Raw genomic sequence first — 23,166 nt, 5'->3', positions numbered from 1 at the left:
AAATAACCTAGTCATGCCGGCTCTCTGTGCCATAAACAGACCAGTCACATGCAGCTCAAGCCAAACGGCACCTCAGTTGGGAAATTCCCATTTTCCAGGCAGGAGACGGGGAGATCCAGGATTCCTCACATTCCGCGTTCACTGAAAGCGAGATCGGGAAGGGGCCCGGGCATCTTCCTGTAAGTAACCCTTGAGTGGCATGGCTCCAAAGCCCACGTGAGTTACGGGCAGAAGGATGGGCACTCGGGAGACGTGGGAGGGCTCAGGAGGCAATTAAGCTGTGACGCTTCTGGGTGGCCCCACGGGCTTGCACATGGACCCCGGGCCCTTTCCCTTCCAGGAGGGGGCTCTCTGCAGGCTGGAAACGAGCAAACTTGGGGTGCAGGGCCGACTGGTGGATGTGGCAGTAATTGCGGTTTGATCAACAGCTCTGGCTTGGGAAGGATGAAGGAGACGGCTGGTCTACCCAGTGGCTGGCACAAGGCCGGTCTCAGCACAGCGCGTGGTTGGACTTAGTGGTGGTTAAATAGTCAACAGTGCCTGCCGTAGGGCCGGACGGGGAAGACGGAGAGTGAAGGAAAGACTGATGTCAACACCGGGCAGATTGTATTTCTAAACTCCTGCATGAGACAGACCCAATATGTAAACTTAACAGTCAGCCGGTGACGTGGGCTAGAAAGAGGCCAGCAGGGCCGGGTTTGGGACAGCGGGACAAGAGGAGGTTGGAGCTGCTTAGCTTGTCTTCCTTGGGCCTGGCGTGTGCTCACGATCAACTCGCCCTGTTATGAGGAGCTCACCACACACCAGCAGCCCTGGATTGTTAGATGCATCATAAAGCCTGCTAGTCACTCTGGTGGTACAAAGCTGTTTTTGAAAACAGAGAGCTTGAGTACCTTGTCACCTAGGGATGTTTCCTCCCCAGCTTCGTCACTTGCTGTCCCCTCCCTCGCCGATTCCTGGCACGCGCCACTCACTCATTTCTGATTCCCTACCCTGCCCGCTCCTGCCTTGGCTCTAACATCTGCAGATGCCTGGCGCTCTGTGAGCTCCAGGTCTCTCTGTCTCTCCTTTTCATTTCAGTGACTTTAGACACCGAATCGCCCCAAGTGCCCTTCCTCACCCTCCCAGTGACCTTTCCAGGAAAGGGGCCCATCTAGTGGGAGGTGTTATCTGCCCACGGATTCCAGGACGCCCCGCTGGGCACTGTCAGCCCAGGCACCTAATTAACTAATTACAACCTGCTGACATGAATACACAGATACGGTGCAGAGCGCGGTTTTCTTCCTTCCAACTCATTTATTACGAGCCCCATGTTCATCTGAGAGGCTCTGCCCTGAGGGGATGCAGTGGTAATTGGCCCAACACGAGGCTCCCGGCTGATCTGTAGGAGCCAAAACCAAGTGTCACCATCTGTCAGCATTTGCCCCATGCCCCGTCCTGCACTTCACAGTCTGGGGCACAGACGGCAGCAGAGGGGACACAGGGACTCAGATAGAATCTGGGGAGCCCCTAATGTGATGAGTGCGCCAGTGCCAGTGAGTTGTCATCACAGACCCACCGGGGTGTAGTTATCCGGAGGCCGTGGAAAGTCTTCCGCCCACATTCTGTCCCCGTGCCCCGGGACACCGGTGCTGTGGAAACCGCACCGAAGCGAGTGAGCTGGTGAGGAGTCAGGGTAAGCATGGCCGCGTTGCCCAGCCCCACAAGAAGGCTGGACTTGCACTAATCAGGACGGGAAGAACAAAAATCGGCCCCAGCTCACTGGTGTCCGCTCCCGAGAGACTGCTGGCCTGGAAAACCCCTGGGATTTTGCCACAGAAGTGGGGCTGTGTGAGACGCGGGTGATGCAGCATCACTAGGGCAGTGCCCGTTGCTGGGGTGGGCGGCCTCTGGGCCTGAAGGGGTCAGGGACTCCAAGCAGGCGGCAGAGGCCCACATGTCGGAAACGCTCCCCGAGAGCCAGTGAGACACCTGTGTCCTTCCCTCGTAAAACTACACGGATTGACCGTCTCACTGTTCTGCAGGTCAGAAGTCCAAAATGGGTCTCACGAGCTAAAAGCTAGGTGTCTGCTGGGCCATGTTCTCTTCTGGAAGCTCCAGGGAGAATCCTTTTTTCTTGTTTCATCTTCTAGAGGTGGCTGGCGTGGCTGAGCTCACGGCCCCGTCCTCCCCCTCCACAGCCAGCAGTGGTTAGCGGGTCTTTCTGACATCGACTCTCTCTTCCACATTCAAGGACCCTGGGATTACACTGGGCCCACCAGGATAATCCAGGGTAACCTTCCTATGTTAAGGTCAGCTGATGGGTAATGTGGATTCCGTCTGCCTCAGTTTCCCTCTGCCATGTAAACTAACGTGTTCCAGGAGCTGAGGATTACAACGTGCACATCTTCGGGGGGCCGTTATGCTTCATGTCACACACTCTAAGAGTAACTAAGGTGAAATGTTTTAAATTCGCAAGGAAAAACTATCAGTGGCTGGCAAGAATGACCAAATTTCTCTATGTGACTGGTTCGAGAAATCTGTGCATACAGAAGGTGTTCCCTAAAGATTTATCATGTTCAGAAAAAAATTACGACAGTCTACAATGAGGGTAAACATTTCTTAGGTTAATATATGAGTAGTAATAAATCAGGACATATGTTTCTACCTTAAAAAAGTAGATTCCTCCCCATTTAAAAAAGTTTACATGCCGTAAAACAAAACTTTTCTTCCTGTTGTAGAGTTTTACAGTTTTAACACGCTTACAGATTCATGGGACCACCGCTACAATACAGAGCAGTTCCGTGACCCTCCAAAGGTGTCCTCATGCTAGTTACCCCTGACTCATTCTCTGCCCTCTAGTTTCACCTTTTCCAGAATGTCACATGCAGGAAATTGAATCACACAGTGTGCAGTCTTTTGCGACTGGCTTCTTTGCAGGCCCGCGAGATTCTCCCCGGGTGTAGCATGGATCAGCACTTCATTCCTTTTTATTACTGAGTCGTATCTTCATTGTATGGATGGGCCACGGTTTATTTATTCACCTACTGCAGGACATTGGGGTTATTTCCAGTTTTTGAAGATTATGTATAAAGTGCCATAAACATTGTCAACAAACTTCTACAGTAGCAAGTGTTTTCCTTTCTCTAGGGTATTTGTCTAGGAGTAGAATTTTCGGGTCATGTGCTAAGGTGTATATATGTCACTTTATAAGCAACTCCACGCTGTGGTTGAGTGACTGTGCCGTGGGCTCTGCCCCAGCCCTGTGTGAGGTTCCTGTCATTCTCACCCCCCAGCACCAGCTGTGGTATCTTCTTGTCCTGCATTTGCTTGTGATTTAGCCGTTCTGTTAGGTGCACAGGGGCATCGCCTTGGGGCTGTCATCTGAATTTCCCTCGTGTCTGATGATGCTGTGTTTTCTCATGTACTTGTTTGCTGTCCTTACAATTCTGTGATGAAGTGTTTGTTCCAATGTTCTGCTCATTTTTTAAGTGTGCTGCTTGTTTTCATATTGCACACTTTTGAGAGTTCTTCATATATCCTGTCAGATATCATGAATAGCAAATATTTTCCTCCAGCTTCTCTTAAGTGAGTCTTTCACAGAGCAATAAGTTTTTAATTTTGATGAAGTCCAATTTACCAACTTTTCCTTTTATGTATCGTGCTTTTGGTGCTGAATCCAGGAACTCTGCCTAGCCCTGGGAAACAAAAGCTTTCTTCTATGGGGTCTTCTAGAAGTTTTAGCGTTTTATGTTTCACATTTAGATCTACAATTTAATTTCAGTACATTTTTGTGTAAGGCTTGAGGTTTAGAACACAATGGTTTGTTGGTTGGTTTGCTGGCTCTGACCCTTGGACGTCCAGTTGTCCCAGCACCATTTTGCTAAAAGACAGTCCTTTCTCCATTAAAGCACCTTTTCACCTTGTCAAGAATCAATCAAAAGTATCTGTAAGGGTTGGTTTCTGGGTTCTCTATTCTGTTCCATCAACCCATGTTTCTATGCCTCTGTCAGTATCACACTGTCTTGATTAATGTAGCTTTACATTATGTCTTAAAAGCAGGTAATGTATATCCTCCAACTTTGCTAATTTTTTTTTCAAAATTATCTTAGCTATTATAGTTTATTTGCCTATCATGTACATACCAGAATGAGCTTGTCTATATCTGTTTTTAAAATCTTCTGGGATTATTGTTGGAATTGTGTTAAATTGGTAGAACAATTTAACTAAGTTGTGTCTTCTAATCTGTGAACACGGTATGTCTCCACTTATTTACATATTGCTTGACTTCTTTTATCTGTGTTTTGTAGTTTTTTGCATACAGAGTCTGCAAGGGTTTGTTAGGTTTATACCTAGGCATTTCACTTTTTACAGCTATTGTAAATGGTACATATATATGTGCGTGTGTGTGTACGCATGTGTGTGTATATTTAAGATCCCAATTGTTCACTGCTGATATACAGAAATACGATTGATTTTAAATGTTGACATTCTGTCCAGCAACCTGGCCAAGCATACCTGTTAGTTCTAGGAGCCTTTTTTGTAGATTCCTTGGAATTTTCTGTATAGACATTCAGGTCATCTGTGAACAGGGACAGTTGTATTTCCCCCTTTTCAACAGTGTGCCTTTTATTTTTTCTTCTTGCTTCCTCATACTGGTTAGAAATGGTAAGACTTGTGGATGGATGTCCTTGCCTTGATTCAGTTCTTAGGAGGAAACCTTCATTCTTTCCCTATTAAGTGTGACACCACGTGTAGGTTTGGGTTCTTATTTTTATTTGTCATAAAGATGCCCTTCATCAGGTTAAGGACATTCCCTTCTCTTCCTAGTTTGCTGTGAGTTTTTATTGTGACTAGATGCTAAATTTTGTCAGTTGCTTTTTCTTCATGATTTGCTGATACGGTGACTTGCATTGATTGATATTCAAATGGAGAACCAGACTTGCATTCCCAGGATAAGCCCATTTCATTGTCATGGATTATTCTTTTTGTGTATTGTCCGATTGGATCGGCTAATATTTTGTAGGACCCTTTTCCTTCTGTGTTGATGAGGATGGCTGGTCTGTAGTTTCTTTGCCTGCACGTTCTCGGTCTGGTTTGGGCATGAAGGTAGTGCTGGCTTCATAAAATGAGTTTAAAAGTGCTCCTTCCGCTTCTATTTTCTGAAAGCGATTGTGCAGAGTTTCTCTTATTTCTTACTTAAACGTTTGGTAGAATTTTCCAGTGAAACCATCTGGACCTGGAGTTTTATTATTTGGAATATTTTTAACGAAAAAAATCAACTTCTTATTAGATACTCATATAGAACTATTAAGTATATCTATCTCTTGTTGGTCGTGTTTCAATAGTTTGTGGCTTTTAAGGAATTGGTCCATTTCACTTAAGTTGTCAAATTTACGTGCATAGCATTGATTGTAGTAGTTCCTCATTGTCATTTTAATGTCTGTGGGTGTGTAATGGTTCCCTTTCTCATTCCTGATATTGACAACTTGTCTTCTCATTTTTCTGCCATTCTTTTTAGAGACTTACCAATTTTCTTGATACATTTGAAGAACCTGTTTTGACTTTGCTGATTTCCTTTCTTATTTTCCTGTTCCCAGTTTTCATACACTTCAAAATATTTTCTAATTTCCTTGCAATGTCATCTTTGACCCAAGGATTATTTGTGTCTCATTTAATTTCCAAGTAGTTGGAGATTTTCTGCATTGGAGGGTGAATTTGAGGGTTGGTTACGGTCTCAGGGAATATCCTTGGCACACAGCAAGAGACATGTGGTTTATGCTCTGGTCTGAATCCTTGTCCCCTGCAAAATTCATGTGTTAAAACCTCACTCCCACATGATGGTGTTAGGAGAAGGGTCTCTGGGGGGGGATCACGTCATGAGGGTGGGACCCTGTGATGGGATTAGCACCCTTATAAAAGGGACCCCAGAAAGCTGCCTGTCCCACGATGAGTGAAGAGACAGCCTCTACGAACCAGGAACAGGCCCTGGAGGACACTGGGCATATCCAGGCATGGAAGTCACCCTCCGGTGCTTGAGACCAGGTGCTGGGGGCTGGGAGGCTGTGAATCATGGAGCTACACCCTGGGGGTGCACAAGGCCCTGAGGCTGTCAGGACCTGATCCTCAGGGCAGGGGATGCAACACACAGCGTGGGAGCCGGGGGTGCACTGGCCACATCTGTTTTCACACACGTAAGTCTGTCTGTATGTCCAGAGTTCAGGGCAGCTGGTGTGTGTGTATGGGGGGGGGCAGTCCCAGCCAAGGGGGCCAATCAGCGGCTCTAAACTAATCCCCCAGTAAGTATAACACACATGTGCAAAGCAGGCATGTCAGAAAATCAGCAACAAAGGAAGGTAAAGAAAAGTTCAGTCTGAACTAATTTACCAAGAATTTTTCAATCAGGGCCGACCCCGTGGCGCACTTGGGAGAGAGTGGCGCTGGGAGTGCAGCAGTTCTCCTGCCGCAGGTTTGGATCCTATATAAGGATGGCCGGTGCGCTCACTGGCTGAGCGCGGTACGGCCAGTCACAAAAAGACAAAAAAAAAAAAAAAGAATTTTTCAATCAGAAAATCTAGGAGGATGTTTTTATTTTTTAATTTCATCATAGTTTAAAATTTGTCTTGTCACACACATGCACAAAATTGTGTTTTCAGGAGTCAGGGCCTTCGGTTAGGACGTCAAGGACACGGGGACTTCATCTTCTGGGCCGTGTTCACCAGGCTAGAGCGAGCCCTTCAGAGACAGAGCTGGCTGTTCCCCCACTCAGGCCCTTTGCCCTTTGCCCCTGGAAGAGACCCCAGACACATCTGTCCAGCATCAGGGCTGAGACTGCACCGCACCCTCAGGATTCCGCCACAGTCCTGCCTGCAGTGCTGAGGTGCTGGCCACCGCTGCCCCAGGGCCTTTGCACATCCCGGCCGACTGGTGCACTCTCTCCTCTTTCCTGTTTCTTGGAGATGCCTTCCCTAAAGTCTTACCAAACCCACGTCCGCCTGCTCCCAACCAGACTCCCTTTTTATTGTGTTTATAGCACTTATGCTCCAGAGTCGGTCAGAGCGTTTGTTATCTGGAAGGGCCAGGAGGGCAGACCCTTTGTTGCCTGGATCCCAGCTTCCTTCTAAGAGCCACCAACAGTGCCTGGTATACAGTCAGTAATAAATAAATGTGTCAAACTCATAACAAGGCTGGGGGGTACAGAAGGAGTCAGGGCGAGGTGTAAATTTGTGGCCGACATCACTTATTTGGCCTGTGATGTGTTTTGGGGGCCTGTACAATGTTTCCTCTTTTTTAAAGTTCATGTTAAAAGTCAGGAGATTTCATGCTGAAATCCAGACTTGCAGACCCTGTGGCCTGGCACCTGTGGCCAGCCCCTCCCTGCCATCTACGCATGCTCCTTCCTGGCATCTGACAGTGAGATTTGCCTTGTGTGGTATATGGGAATGCCAGAAAAGGAACCAGGGGACCAGCAGGGGCAGGGGACTGCTGGGGCACATGCCTCGCTTAGGGCTGAAGTGTCCGAGGAGCGCTCATGGGGGTGTGGGCGCCGCAGTCCGGGAGGAAGCTGAGCTGCCCCGGGAGAGAACAGCCCGGCCTGGGCCCCGCGGGGCGCTCGGGGAGCAGGCGTGATCTCCTCTTTCCAGCTGAGAACCGGGGGCAGGAGTGCGACGCTCCGGCCAGGGAGGGACCAGCCAGCCCTGGGAAGAGCCAGCACGTGCTGCTGCCACCTCACCTGCTGTCCCAAGAACGAAGGCGAGGGCCTGAAGCTCGTGACTTCATCAGCGATTCACCATCTGGCCTCCCACTACCGATGTCAGAGCAAAGTGAAGAGCCCCAACGTCGGGGCCTTAGGTCACACCTAAAACGTCCTGGAAGGGTCTGAGGAGCGTCCGGGGCTGAAAATCCCTGGGCCACAATGTAAGGATTGGGGTGAGTTTAGAAAAAGAATCTCTGGACACTGACCACGGGTGGAAGGGGGGACAGTACGGGACAGAGCAGGTCGGAGCTGCCAGCCCTGGTGCGGAGCCCCATGGGCCGGGGTGCTGAAGACGGGTCGCCTTGCCTTCCTAACACATCCCCCCTCCCCGTGCTCAGACCCGGGCATCCCCCTGGGGCGTCTCCCTGTGTCCTGCCTGCCGCGGTGGCGCATCTTTAGTTCCATCATCAGGATGGGAGGAAGCTGGGCATGAGATGGGATGTTGAAAACGTCATCAGTCGGGCAGTTTCCACCTGGGCCACATGTGGCTTGTCCTGGCCTCGGTGGAGGGAAGCCCCAGCCCCTCGCGAGCGGGCCTGTCGGCCCCCAGGCCATCCCCGGCCGCTTCTGTCCCATGCGGCCGGGAGCAGGCTAGACACAGGCTGGCGCTCCGTCAGAACAACTGCATCTAATCACACCCAGCATCACCGGACCTGACGACGAGGACACGCTCCTTGGGAGGCTTGGCCCCAGGACCCCGCGCTGAGGGCTGCCAGGGCTCGCCCAGGTCACTCCCTGTGCCCCGTGGGACAGCACCTGGGGCCTGGCCGCCACGGAGGGAAGCTGGCCCCAGCCTCCCCTCTCCTCTTTCATGGCTTCAGCAAGAGATCAGCAGCTGTGCTCAGGTGGCACTGGCCTCGAATCCACGTGGACACCTGTCCCTGGTCAGTGTGTCTGTGCCTCCTCCGCCCCCTCCTGTCTCTCCCTCCCCACCCTTTACCGACCACTCCCGTTGTCTCACAGGAGACGCTGCTGGGCTTCTAGAATGTTCTTCCATGCAGGGCAGGTCTTTCCTCAACACTTAAGTCACAGCATGGGAGAATTTGTGCCGACGGTGACCTGCTGAGCTGATCTGTAAGGGAGCAGCCTTAAGTGGGAGCCTGTTTCAATTCAGACCAAGTCAAGAAAAGCAAAGCCCACCCCATCAGTCACCGACGGGACACCCTCGATAGCCTCTGCTTCTCCCTGGGGAGCGCGTCATCGTCCTGTGGATCCTGTGCCCACACCAACGTCGCCGTGCCCACTTCTCATCAGAGGCCCCAGCCTGCTAGGCTTGTGCTGAAGGACACGCCCCGCAGGTCCACTCCGACTGACAGACGGCCCGGCCCGGCCCGCGGGCACCTTCGCCATGGGACGGCCCTGACCCAGCTCTTTCTTCCGAGCGTTTCTTCTCGACTTGATCTAATTTGCAGGATGGAACCAGTGGCAATTTATTTTGCGTAATTGTTACGAGTGCACAAACTTCCTCTAGTGTTTGTGTCTGGATGGGCCACCTGCTGTGGCAAACCACCTGACATGTCAGGGCTTTGTCACAACAGCATCTCGCTCACTTCCAGCCCCACATGGGTGGGGACGGGGCTCTGCTTCGCATGGTCATTTGGGGACTAAGACTCTGTCCATGCAGCTCTGGGGCTGTGGAGCCCTCCCTGGACCCCTGCATGTGCTGCCAGCCCGGGAGAGGAGCGAGTGGAGGTCCTGAGGGTGTTTCCGAGGACCGTGCTCGGTATGGCACCCGTCACTCTTGCCTGTGCCCACTGGATGTACCCAGAGAGAAGGTCGGGCTGAAGGTTGGTCTAGCAGTGCCCAGGAAGAAAGGCAGACACGGTTCATTCAACACATGACATGTCTTTGCCAAATGTGGTAAGAAGTGGCCGTGGAGGAAAAATGAGGCGCTGCCTGCCCTGGGCATGCCTGGCCTTGTCTCTGCTATCATGGCACTGGGACCCTACCCAGCCACTCACAGCTGTGACCTCTGCACGGCTGCTCGGCCGTCTCCTCCTCCCCACTTAGGGGCCAATTCATGAGGACAGAGGGAGCACGTTCCCTGTGGGGACGCAGAATGGAAACGGAGTTTGCCAAAAAAGGGAAAGTCATTCTGTGGTGTCCCAGGGGAGCCCACAGCTGGCTCAGGAGAGCACAGCGCCTGCACCCGCCTCCTCCTGTCCCGCTTGCAGCAGCAGAGAAACGTGCTCCTGCCTGGGCTGCCGAGCGCAGCAGCCAGGCCACAGCGGACATCGCAGGAGGCTGGCGGGCACAATAGTGGCCTAAGCAAGGGACTGCCCCAGCTCCAGGGATGCATGTCCTCAGAAGGACAGCGTCCTCCTCGTGAAGGAGCACTTGGCTCTCAGTGGCAGGAGCAGGTCCCCTCCGAGTGCCACAGATGGACCTCATGTGTGGTGATTCACCGCAGGCGTCACCACGCGAGCGTGTGGACAAGCCGGGCCCTGACCGTGCCCCACGTCCAGGCCGTGGTCTCACTCATCTCTCTGTTTCTTCAAAATACCGTTTTGGTTTTGTTTTTGGCAGAACAACAGTAATAGTAAATACGTTTTGTTCCAGGTGCCAGTCGAGTCTCCTTCGGGGTCTACACTGAGCTGTTAGTACAAAATGTGGGTTGCCGGCTTCTCAGACCAGCCCTGAGTCTAGGAGACTGGGTGGAGTTCCTGAGAAAACAAGTTAACAATTTAGGGATAACCACAAAATTCAAAGAAAAACAGTCCTAAAAATGCCACCCTAAGGGTAAGTATTTGGGGATTTCAAACCACCTTACTTGCAAACCCTTACGGCGTTTTCAGCCTGTCTAACTCGTCTTCACAGCAGAGCAGCCGGGAGGCAGCACCGCCCTTCCCCACTGACGACAGCTCCCGGGTGAGCGCCCCGGCTCGGCCAGCGCCCCGGCTCGCTGCATGCCATGCCCGGTGTCGGTGACGACAGCAGCTCCAGGGGAGGCGCCGGCAGCACGTCAACCTGCTGCTGTTGCCGGGACTGTGGGTGGCCCACATGGGCGCCGTGTCCCACACACCCTCACCAGTCATTCTGGGAGCAAACACGTGGCCTCGGAGAGGTGCCCACCACCACCTGGCACAGGTGAAGATTCGAGGAAAAATCTAGATCTTCAGTCCAACAATCTCGATGCCAACTGACCCAAAGAAACCATATACAGTTTCAATATATACTGAGGTCAGCTGTAAAGTTAGTTTTTCAATGGAAAAACCACTCATGATTATAGTTTCCAGATTTCCCCCATAGGCTTTTTTACAGAATGTGTGTCCTGTGCTCTTTCAGACTTTCTTAGGTTGATATGATTTACTATTTTTTCACGTCACCTAAGGTGACTCACGTCTTCATTGAGTTCATGTTTCCTGTAAAGGACCACACCAGTTGCTATGACAGTCAAGGTGACAGCTTCTGCTGCAGGTGGAGGACAGAACTCCCCACCGTCCACCGTGCGAAGGGACCGAGACACAGCTGACACATCCGATGCCTCCCGACACTGGCTGTGGCCCACAAGGGACAGTTTGACGTTTGCAGAACTCAAGAGAGCTTCCTTTCATCTCAATGCTAAATATCTGACCGTGCACAATTCAGTGGATTCCTGTAGGGAGAATCCCCAGCATTCAAAGTGCCTCCCCTGGAGAACAGGCTACACACACGCATGTGCACGTCTCGTCCAGTGCTCAGATGCAGGGTGTGTCTCTGTGCACATGTCCCACATGCCCGACTGGTGGGGACACTGTGGATGCCTCTTGTCGGACATCTCAAGCCATAGCCAGGCCTCACAACCATCCCAAAGTCCTGGCAGGCCTGGAGTGGCTTCTGGTGCCTGTGAGAACACAGGGCTCCTAACACCAAGACATGAACCCCAGATAAAGTTCACGTTAGAGATCACAACCCCTAGGTTAGCTCGTGCACAACGCAAATGAAGTCAGGGTCCCAGTGTCACTCTCACCTCGCTGCATTCACCAGCTGTGTCTGCAACTCTGGCCCCGATCAGCCTCTTACAGCCACACATCTCTGGGGCAGATGGGACTGTGGGAAGTGACGTAAACACACAGAGGCCACCAGGGGAAAAACTGACATCCACATGTGTGGACCAGGTACTGTGTCGAGCACCAGTTGTCTCCCAACAGAGGGCACCGTCAGTGGGGGAGACGGGGGTCAGAGAGCTTGTCAGCTGCCTCGAGGACCCACAGCGAGAAGGGGTGAGGGTGAAGATGAGTGACCTGGCCCGTGAGGCTCCGAAGCGAGGGCTCTGAGTCATGGATCCAGGACTGCAGAGTGCAGAGGACCCCAGGCAGGGAGAGACCCAGCACCAGCACAGAACCGTGATGGGACAGATGCCCCCGTCCTTCACCTGCTGCCTGTGCCAGGCACAGAGGCCCCTGAGTGTCCCAGCACTGGTCACAGGAACGTGGCAGAAGGAGCTTCCTGAGCAGCCGAGGGTCCAGGCGGGGATCAGGACCTTTGTTCCCAACCGTCCACAGTCGGCCATGGCCAGCGCCCGCCTGTCCCCCCGACACGAGAGGCCTTGCATGCTGCCCAGAGCGGCTGGCAGCGCTGCGCCAGCGCCCTTTCAGTCTGAGTCCCTGAACGTGCATTCCTGTTCCTCCAGATCCCACAGGCACAGCGACTCTCCGGAGTCCGCAGACACGCTGGTGACATTGGCTTTCCTTCCCCAATCTCAGCCTCTTCGTCGGGCAGTAGGTTCAGGGCGGCCCGGGAGTGTGGTCGCTCTGCCTCCAGCCGCGAGGAGCAGCTTTCCCGAGGCTCGGCTGGAGCTGCCTCCACCTTCCACCGCCCCACGCGCTGGGTTGAGAATAACATTTAGCAACATTCCTCAAAGCTGATTTGTGTGAAGATGCTTCCAAAACTCTTGAGTAAAAGCACTACTCGTATTTGCTGTATTTGTTTAAAACACCAGCACTCACAAGCAGTCAAATGCCACTGTTAAAGGTCAACGTAACCCAATGAAGTTACTAGGATCAGAATCGCCTATACCTGGAAAATGGGAGGTAAAGGAAAGCTCGCCATCGAGGGGTTTATTCGGGAGGTGGACTTGGAGCCTTGCAAAAGAAGTCGTAGCTCGAGCCAGGAGAAGATGAAGTTCTCTGGAGCAAGACAGAACCGAGGGCAGAGCGGGGCCTCTGAATCCTGGGGTTCTCCAACTGGGGCAAGGGGGTCACTCGAGGAAGGGACACCTCAGCTGCCCGGCACGGCCCCCACTCCAGCGACTGCCCGCCCTGCGTGGTCCCTCCGAGTCCTCGGCTGCCTCTTCCTGTGCCAACCCTTCTGACACATCACCGTCTGTTGAGAGGATGGAAAGACAGAAAGCTTTACATGAATTTGCGTGTATTGTAAACAGCTCAGAACCACTTCTCACACTTTCATGTCTTGTTACTGAACTTATAAATTTTGGAGCTGAGACTAATGCTCAGAGGCGTCCTGTTCTGGGACAGCTCGCGGTAGCTGAACTGTGCACAGACAAGTGGCCCCACAGCCGCGTCCACACCAAACCCCGATCTGTCCTAAGTCACTCTGCAGCGGGGTCCCAAGTGCCGACAGTCTCACGGACACAGCTGCCAGGCAGGGGTATGAGGAGGGGAAGCTGTCGCGCCTGGCAGGGCCTGGGGCTTGCCAGCCGCCTGCAGAAAGGAAGTGCTGACACCTGCCCCAGTGCTTTGGAGAGATGCAGCCTGGGCAGAGCCTGCGGCACAGCAGAGGTTAGGAGGTGGGTGGGCGACAGGGCAGACAGGAGAGAAGGCCAGGAGACCGGGGGAGGTGTACCCGGAACGAGCGGGGAGCATGTCTGCTGCGGTGATGTGTCTGCAAGTGCAGAGGCACAGGCCAGAAGGGGCGGTGGACTTGGGGGTCCAATGTCATGTCGGGAGAGAGAGGGAAAGGGCAGGTGGAGATGGAGCGGGCACCAACAGGAAGGAGGGGTGACTCAGAGCACAGTGGACGTCCTCGCTCTGCTCTGTAGTGAAGGAGGCCGACCGTGGCTCAGAACGGAGCAAGGACAGGGAGGAGATGGGGAGGGAGGGCCATCGGGGCAGCCACCGTCCAGCGGAGAGTCACGACCAGCCGGAGCACAGAGCTGGCGGGAGACAAGGAAGACAGTCTGCTCTGGGTGCTGATAGAAGGTGACAGGAAGACGGGAGGAGGCGAGGACGTTCCTCTCCCAGGGCCCCCGCCATGAAGCTCTGGGCACATCCTTGTCCACTCCCTGGTGGCAGATGGAGGTAGTTCCTGCCGTGGGGGTTTGCAATGATGAGGCCAGCAGTAATCAACCCACTGTCTTCTCCAGACCGTCACAGCAGGGCCAATGCCAGTGCAGCAGCCATCCCCAAGGCACCTGCTCTGGTCCTTGTCACCACCACGTGGGCCTTGCCCCAGGTCACATTACAGGCAAGGCAGCCTGGGCCTCCAAGATCCCTGCTGCCCCACGTCCTCGGGGTATGGGGCTCTGTGGCAAGGCTGGTGTCCACACGACATGCAGAAACCACTCCTGCAACTGGCAAGGGACAGAGCCAGGAAAAGGCAGCTTCTGATCTGATCTGGTTCCCCGGAGGTTCTGAGCCCAAGTGACATTGCAGCATTTGGGGTCTTCTTGGGCCCCGTAGCTCACACTTGGCCACCATTGTCTCCCTGTGAGTGCCAAGAGCAGCATCGCCACCCCGTCTGAGCCTCAGACTTCATTGATTTGGCTCTTGACAAATCCTGTTGTCCAAAGACTGACACTAAGTTGGCTGGCAGAGCTTTGCCAGAATGCCCGCAATGCTGGTCAAAGGATCTATGTCCAGAGGCACAAAGCCCACCCTCACCCCCAGCCCACCTGTGACAGTACCGTGTGCTGGGCACAGCGCTGACAATGCTACCTATGCAGTCGTGCTCCCCAGACCCTCACTGCAGGCCTCGTGCTATTAAGATTAAGACACTAATCCATGCTTCATCTCCAGTCCTTTGAGGCCATTTTTAAAGGTAATTCAGGGCTACTCATTTGAGGACCTGATACACAAAACCCTGGGCAGGAACGACCTTTGATTCCCACTGGAAGCTCTAACTTGTGCTGCAACAGGTGAAGCCTTTGAAGTTGGCCTCTTTATCCCATCCTGGCAATGCTGATGGACAACACGGAGCTCATCTCCCGCTTTGTTCCCGGGGGCAGAGGTTTGAGCCACCCCTTTTGAACGTGGCTCTTTTAACTCTCCAGGGAGTAAATCCTAAGAGGACCTGTGTGCTGGGATTAATTCCCTGTAGTGATGCTCTCCTGGGACCCCTCATAACCAAGGTTTCTCCTTGATTGAACGCTGCTCCTCCCAGGCCTTGGAAACCGAGAACCTCACCCAGAATCCAGTGCACCGGGGGTGACCAGCATGACAGGGCTCAAGTGCCTGCAGGGTTTGCGCAGCTGATCTGAACAGAAGTAAGTCTCAGGAAATCAGAGCATCTCCGCAGTGCTAAGCCTATCACGGACGGTCAGCTCAGCTCCAGCACGTGCTCAGCAGCCTCCCGCAGCCCCTCTCTCAAAGGCACAGGTGTGCAGCCTCCTATGGAGGATGTCGTGCTGGGGCAAACCAGCTGGTGCAGGTGCCACCCCGCCCTCTTCTCAAATACCCAGCCTGGCTCTGACTTCACTGACCCTCCGCCTGGCTCTGACTTCACTGACCCTCCGCCTGGGCTTTCTGTCCAGCATGTTTTCTTAACCCCTTCTAGCCCTGGCCTCACCGGGCAGCGCTCCCTGATATACATCGGCACTGCCCAGCAGAGAGATGAGAACCACCTTAAAAAAGAAAAAGAAAATGGAAAATTAATTTTAGTAATACATTTTATTAAACCAATATATCCAGAATGCTACCATTTCAACATATAACCAATATAAAAACAATTATAAGTGAGATATTTCACATTCTTTCTTCATACCAAGTCTTTAAAGCATGGTGAGCATTTTACACCCACACATCTCAGTTCAGACCAGACACTTTGCAGGTCTCTGGGGCTACATGCGGCCACCACTCTGGACAGCACCTCTAGGCACTGTCCTCTCCTCGGCCCTGTCAGAGCTCATCTGTCCGAATCCCATTTACCACATAGCTCAGCACTCACAGAACCAATTATGCAAATGTTTGCATGGGATGCGGTACTGATACCCTAAACGGAAATATTTCTAGAATGTATTTGCATTTAAAACTTTACGTCCAATACATAGTGCTGTTGTAGAACGTTCTCAGGGGATGGGGATAATTGGAAGGAAAAGTGGTTATTTGCAGAATCCCCATAACGCACGACACGGCTGCCTCGTACCGACGCCTGCTGTGTCTGTGACAAGCAAGCTGCAAAACTTCTGCAAGAATAAAAGACGTGAGCCAAGAACACTAAAGGTCACCCAGGAGCTGAGTTTTGGATAAATAAGGGAGAAACAAATAGGGGATGGGCCAGAAAATACTTCCCTTCCAGAAAGGCCTGCCTTTGAGAGACAGCGGAGGAAGGGAGACACCACGGGGGACCGGCCAGGCCAAGCGGTGCTGGACGGCAGCCGCACTCTCTGCTGAGGCCCGCTGGGGGTCGGGGGGTGCACCGCGTGCTGGGTTAGCTGCAACCACAGGCCCTCACAGGGAACCTCCCGGGACTCCCATGGGAAGCGGACATGGCCAAGGACAGACCGCCTTCCTTCCCAAGTTGCGCATGGCAGAACAGAGCGGGGAGGAGGACGTGGCTGACCCACCACCATTCACAGATGAGCTGTGGACCTGGGAGAACCAGCAGGCTGTGGAGAGATGGCGGGCATGTGCCTGAGGGCTCCGGACAGGAGCTGGACGAGGCTCGCAGGGTCACAGAAAGAGGAGGAGGCGTGTGACCTGAAGCGGAAACACGGCGTGTGACCGTCCATGAGAGACGGCGTCAGGACTGGGGCCCAGTGAGCAGAGCAGTTACCTGTGCTTCTGAAGAGTCTTCTTGGTTTTTTGGTCAAAATGGCCACAGAAGATCATGTTTTAACATACTTCCCACCGACCCCAACACATGGCTACAGAAAAAAATATAAAAAAGAAAAAAAATGAGATGGGGTCAGGCTCAAAAACAAGATAAACTCTAGAAACCAGAAATGGAGCAGAAAATGCTGCGATCGGAGTGTCTGAAGCCACATGCCTGGGGAGGAAGCTCAGAGTGCCTCTCGTGAGGTGAGGCCCTGGGCCAGGCTCAGCTAAAGCTGGGACAGGTGGGCCCTGCCGCCACACGCCGCGTCAGAGCTGCACCCGGGAGAGCTTGGAAAACAGGCGCCCTCCCAGCAAGAGCACAGCCCGGAGCCCGCTGGCTTTATGACAGAATCCAAAATCTCCACAATCGCCATGGAGCAAATCCAGAAAGTTCTTTACCTGATGCCTGTGGAATGGGGCTGGAATTCTGGAAAGTTCTCTATCAGATCCCTGGGGCGTGGGGGCAAGAGCAGCCCAGGGAGAGGCAAATCCCAAAACTGTTCTAAAGGAAGAAGAAAGAAAAATTCCACTCCAAACAACCCTGCGAATCGAAACTCCAAATAACATGAAGCTCTAAGAAAGGCAACCAAAAAATGAACAATCAAAACGTTAATCCTCTCCAGGTAATGAATTAATTGTAAGGGAGCGTCTGACAGAGATTGTAAAATACTATGATTACGATCGTCAAAGATACAAATGAAGAAACAACACTCAATTTTAAAAGCACAGAATTATTAAATAAAGACAGAAAAATGTAAAAGCAGGTAGATATGAAAAAGTACAAATAAGAAATCTTAGAACTAAAAATGTGACCATTAAAATTTTTAAAAACCGAATAGACAGAAAAATCTTCAGATAGAATGCAAAGAGATTTAGTGACTTGAAGAATGGGAGAATCTAAATTTAAATTTTAGAAACTTACAGAATAGTTCAAAGACATGGCAGATGAAGTGAGAGATCCCCACATGCACCTTAGAAAATGATCAGTAATATCTGAAAAAAGAGCCGAGAATTTTCAATAATTAATGGGGCATCCTCAGACCAATGGGGCCTCCAGGATCAAGACAGAAACATGAACCCACGTCCACACCGAGGCCCATTACAGCAGCACTGTGGAGCCGCAGGACAGAGGGCAGGTCTCACGAGCCACCAGCTGAGCAGAACAGACACAAAGGAGGGACAGCACTTAGAATCCAACAGACGTCCTGCGAGCGGCGACCGACACTAGGAAGCAAGCAGCGTCTTCAAAGTGTTGAGGCCAAAGAACTGTGAGCCTAAAATTGTACACTCGGCAAAACTCTCACTGAAGACTGAGGACAGACATTCTCAGAAATACGAAAAGCAAGAGTGCCTTCCGCTTCCAAACCGCCACTCGCAGGGTCAGGAAGGATCCCTTTGGCAAGAAGAAAAGAAAACCTGGAGAAACACAGGTGATTCTAGAGCCGTAGAGAGCACAGGAACTGACCTAAGCTAAGGCCAGACATTTAACTAAGTATTGAATGTAAGAACACCAATGACTAATTTTATGTTTAAATGTCTGTAGTTAAAAATGCTAAGATCCCTTTCCTATTTGAAAGAATAGAAATACCGAGCAATTTCTGATTTGTTAAAAATAAAACATCAGTGACACGGGTGTTAAAATTTTAAGGCAAATTTAAAAAGAAAACAAATTAAAAGTAAAAGAGAAGGAAAGTGAGGAATTATATAGATCTACTTACCAAAACCAGCAACATTCTTATACGCAGTAATTACCAATTAGAAAGTGTGGTAGGAAGAAAAGAGATTATGAACAAGGATCCAAAAAGCCACTTTTAAAGCATAGGAATAAGTCTAAAAAAAGATGCGTGAGATCTTTGAGGAGAAGATTTTAAGACACTGACGAACACAGGAAGCAGATTTCAGACACGGAGGATACGCCACGTGCGTGGATGCGGAGACTGCTCCTGAGGACGCGGCGACTCTCCCCGTTAAGAATTCATGCCAATTTGTTATGAAACTTGAAAAGCTGACCTAAACTTTATTAAAGCAAAAAGTTAAGAATAGCAAAAACATTTTGAAGGAGGGGAAAGAGATGCAGAGGAGACGGTGTCTGCCCTGCTGGGCACGAGACTTCCCTGAGGGCCGTGGTGAGGTGGCGCGGGGGACGCGGAGGCAGGTGGCAGAGGAGAAAAACAGATAAATCACACTTCAGAATTAAGACTTTTGTGCATCAAAGGGCTCTATCAAGAAAGCGAAAAGACAACCTAAGAATGGAGAAAATACTTACACATCACATTTCTGATAAGGGATTAGTATGCAGAATATTATAGAAGACTCACACAACTCAACAACAACAAAGATCAATTAAAAAACGAGCAAAGACCTCAAACAGACATTTCCCCAAAGGAGACGTGCAGATGGCCAGTAAGGACATGGAAAGATGCACAGCACCGTTGGCCACTAGGTCAACACAAACCAAGGCCACAGCTGAGACGCCACTTCACATTCAGAGGGCGACTATAATGTTTATCTTTTTAAGATAAACAGAGAATAACCAGTGTTGGTGTGGATATGGATGGAGAGACAGGAGCCCTCGTCCACTACTGGTGTGAATATAAAATGGTGCAGCTGCTGTGGAACGTTTGGCAGTTCCTAAAAAAGTCAAACATGGAATCACCACACGATCCAGCAATTCCACTCCCAGGTATCTACCCAAAGGGATGGAAAGCAGGGACACAAGGAGGTAACCGTGAGCCCGTGTTCACAGCAGCCCGAAAGTGAAACCACCACCAAGGTCCCTCAGCAGACGAAGGGTAACACGCGTGGTCCCCCACACGATGGATGTCACTCGGCCACAGAAAGGAATGTAATTCTGACACATGCATGAAGAGACCTGGAAAACACGATGCTCCATGGAATACGTCAGACAGGAAAGGACAGACACTGAGTGATTCTGCTCACAGGCGGTACCGAGAACAGGCGAAGTCAAAGACAGAAAGTAGAAGAGGGTCACTGGGGGCTGCAGGTGCGGTGGGTGAGTCATTGTCCAAAGGGCACAGAGTTTATGTTGGGGACGATAAAAAATCTTGGGTAAATAGGGATGATACACAGTATTGTGAATGTACTTAATGCCACTGAAAGATACACTTATACAAATGGTTAAAATCGTAAATACTACGCTACATACGTATATACATAGAGAGGGAGAATATACTTTACCGCAAAGTTCATACGGAACATTGGGGGAGGGGGTCTGTGAAAATTCTCTGTATTAACTTTGAAACTTTCCTGTAAATCTAAAATTACTACAAAACAAATAGTTCATTAAAAATAATTATTCCTGTGAATCAGAATAGGAGAAAATATTTGAAAAATATACGCCTTCAACAAGTGTCAATACACAGACCTGGATTCAAATTCCAACCCGCCCTAGCAGACCCAAGCACCTGGGCAGCACCGTTGGGCTTGTTCCTTTGACCGTAAAGTGAAGATAATACTATTGCGGCAGAGGCAGCTGGCCGCCCTCCCACAGGGCAGGCCCGTGGCTGGCATCCGTCTCCTCTGCCCGGCTGCCAGGCCTGAGAGCAGACCGGCGAACGCAGCCGCGGGCCAGCTCTGGCCGCCCAGGCTGTGGACAAAGCTTTCCCGGAAAGCAGAGGCGCCACGCTGTCTACGCTGCTGTCCTGATACAGGCAGGGAGGACACCGAGACAGGGCCCACGGGCCCACAGGGTCTGAACTGCTTATCGCAGGAGAGGTTTACTGACCCTGCCCTGGAGGAAGGCAGAGCCATTCGCTGGAAGAAGCCTGAGTCCCTGGATGGCTTCTGACCATGGGAGCCACACTGACCGCAATGTGACGTGACCCACTGAGTTTAGGGGACTTTTACAACAGTGGCTGAGTTTCTCCACGCAGCCTAAATGTCTACGAAGCAGGGTGGGCGTCAGGCAGCGTCCAGCCGCAGATGGCCGCCAGGTGGGCGTGGGCTCCTGCACACTCCTGCCTCCGAGCCACACCCTCCGTCTGCTCAGCGGGGGGAGGCGGCCGCTCTGCTGCCGAGCTGTGTGGGTGGCAGGTGGCGCAGGCATGGCTCTGCCCTCCAGGGACTCGTGGCAGATGCACCCGCAGGAGGGTGTGAGTGGCAGGAAAGAGGGTCTGAGTCCATGACGGGCAACGCTCCTCTGAGAACATGAGGCAGGTGGGAAAGGCGGGTGGCCGAGGAGCAGGGACTGGTGTGCTCTGGGAAGGTGCCGAGGGGAACCGTCTGGGCACATCCATGTTCATCACAGCCAACGCCCCGCAGGAGAAGAGCCCTGGGCAGGCCGGGAGTGTGGCCTGGCTGCTGGGAGGTCAGGGCAGCCTCGGGCCTGGCCCAGGAGAAGGTTCCGCTCAGTTCCTTGAGAGGTTGGATGGAGCAAAACAGAATTTTGACCACGGGGGACTGTGGACTGCCCGGATTTAGGATTTTGCCGACAGAAACGCCAGCCTCCAAGTACATCCTGAACCTCATGCAGCCCCAGCGTGTTTCTGGGGCAGCTGTTTGATCCCATCATCAGGCAGTGGGGTCCACTCGCCACGGGTCAGAGGGAGTCGGTGTCCAAGGGTCTCCCTCCTCTGGCCGCCGAGCCGCCCCCCTTAGAATGCCAGACACTGAGAGGAGATTGCGGGACGCAGGCGGAGTGTGGCTGCGACGCTGGATAGAAAGGGTAAAGCTCTTGTGGTCGTGGCGGTTGCAGGACCCTTTCCAGCCTCGGAGAGTACAGTAGGCAACCTGTTTTGAAATAAATACAGAGGCTCTCAACATCAGCACAGATTTCCCCCTCCCTTTGTGCCAGGAAAGTGGCTTTTCAGTCTGAAAACAGTCAAACAAGTGTTTCCGAGGCCTGTCTGCTCACTGCAGTCCCAAAGAGCCTGTCTGCAGACGCCCCACAGCAGAGGGGAGCCCTGAGGAGCCCCCAGCCCTGAGGCCGTTTCGTGTAAAGACAACCAGGCCTGTTGTTCGGCTGCGGGCCGCCCGGCTCTGCCTCCCGGGCATGCTACCCGGCGGGAACAGGCCCGTCCTGCTCCTGCTCAAGCATTTGTCTGCTGTGTAGGCACCGTGCTTTGTGTCACACGAGTGGAAAGCATCCTGCCTCCGCCAGCCCCCGAGAGGCCTGCTTTCTCTACTCACCTTGCCTGGGGCTGAGACAAAAGATGTCGCATGGGACCAACTGGGGGCTAAACCTCCTCCACGCAGAGACACCCGGAGTCAAACTCAAGAGCGGCACTCACTGGCTCGGCTGGGTTGCCCTGGGGGACCCCTCTCGCAGAGAAGTCTGGGAGTGAGATGACATGAAGTGACCAGGCAGCACCAGGGCCCCGGCTGGGCTGTGTCCTGGACAGAGCTGTCATTGTGAGCTGGAGGACAAATGCAGGATGGGGTAGGGGGACCTTCCCTTGGAGAGAAAAAGGATTGGCTGTGACTCTCAAGGCTGCCAGACACACCAACCCTAAGACGCCACAGAGCTCCAGGCAAGCGGGGCAGGCCGAGCCCCAGGTTTCATCCCACATCAGGACAGACTGCGTTTCAGCAGTTGAGGTGAGGGCTGGCGGGACGTGGGAGCCATGCCAGTTGGGGGCAGGCTAATGATGCATAATGATTAAGGCCACGAGGCTGGAGGCACCAGGTGGAAGGTGGCAGCGGGCCCGTGTACACACAGGGGCACACTTCCTGCAGCCAGCCAGAGGGTGCTGTGTACACAGCAAGCCAGAGAGAAACATTAACCACATGGCAAGATTCAGATCATTTGTCTTGTTGTTGCCACAGGAAAAGTTTATCTTTCAAACAGGCCCACCTGTTCTCCCTGTAAAACTTTATTTGGGCTGTTAGGGAGCTTGTTATCGGTGCTTGTCCAAACATTCTGGGGCAGAACTGGGCTGCGCGAGGGGACACGGAGGGAGGGCAGGAGCCTATGGTCTTTTGCCCATCAGGAGACCTCTCACTTCTGCAACCCGAATCTGCCCTGCACATTTCCCTCTGGCATTTCCAGGGACTCCAGGCTGATTCTGGGTGCAGCAGCATCGTTGGTGGGCACATATCTGTCAGGGAAGGTATTTTAATTTGCCCCAAATGTTCCAAACTCCTTCCTTATGGAGGGACGCGCTCCACCTCACCCGGCTCCTGCCAGACTGAATGGCGAGTGTGTGAGTGGGCGTCGTTTCCTGGGGACGATGAGTGAAGACCCTCGCTGTGCACTATGCCTGGGCCCATGCCGATGGGCTTCCCTGCTCGGAGGTACATCGGATAGGCAGAAGTCCCAGGAGCCAGGAGGTGTGTGTTCTCGTGTTGAATTATCCTTAAAGAAATTCAGGCCAGAGGCAAGGACATAGATGTTGGAGTTTTACATCCCAGCACCGTATTTCCTTACAAGATCGAAAAGCCCAGAAGCTGAGCTCACAGGATGGTGCTGAATGACTGACTGAAACTTTCTGCCGTGTGTGA

The sequence above is a fragment of the Cynocephalus volans genome, chromosome 5, assembly GCF_027409185.1.
Source record: "Cynocephalus volans isolate mCynVol1 chromosome 5, mCynVol1.pri, whole genome shotgun sequence".
Lineage (NCBI taxonomy): Eukaryota > Metazoa > Chordata > Mammalia > Dermoptera > Cynocephalidae > Cynocephalus > Cynocephalus volans.
This window is presented reverse-complemented; position numbering follows the sequence as displayed.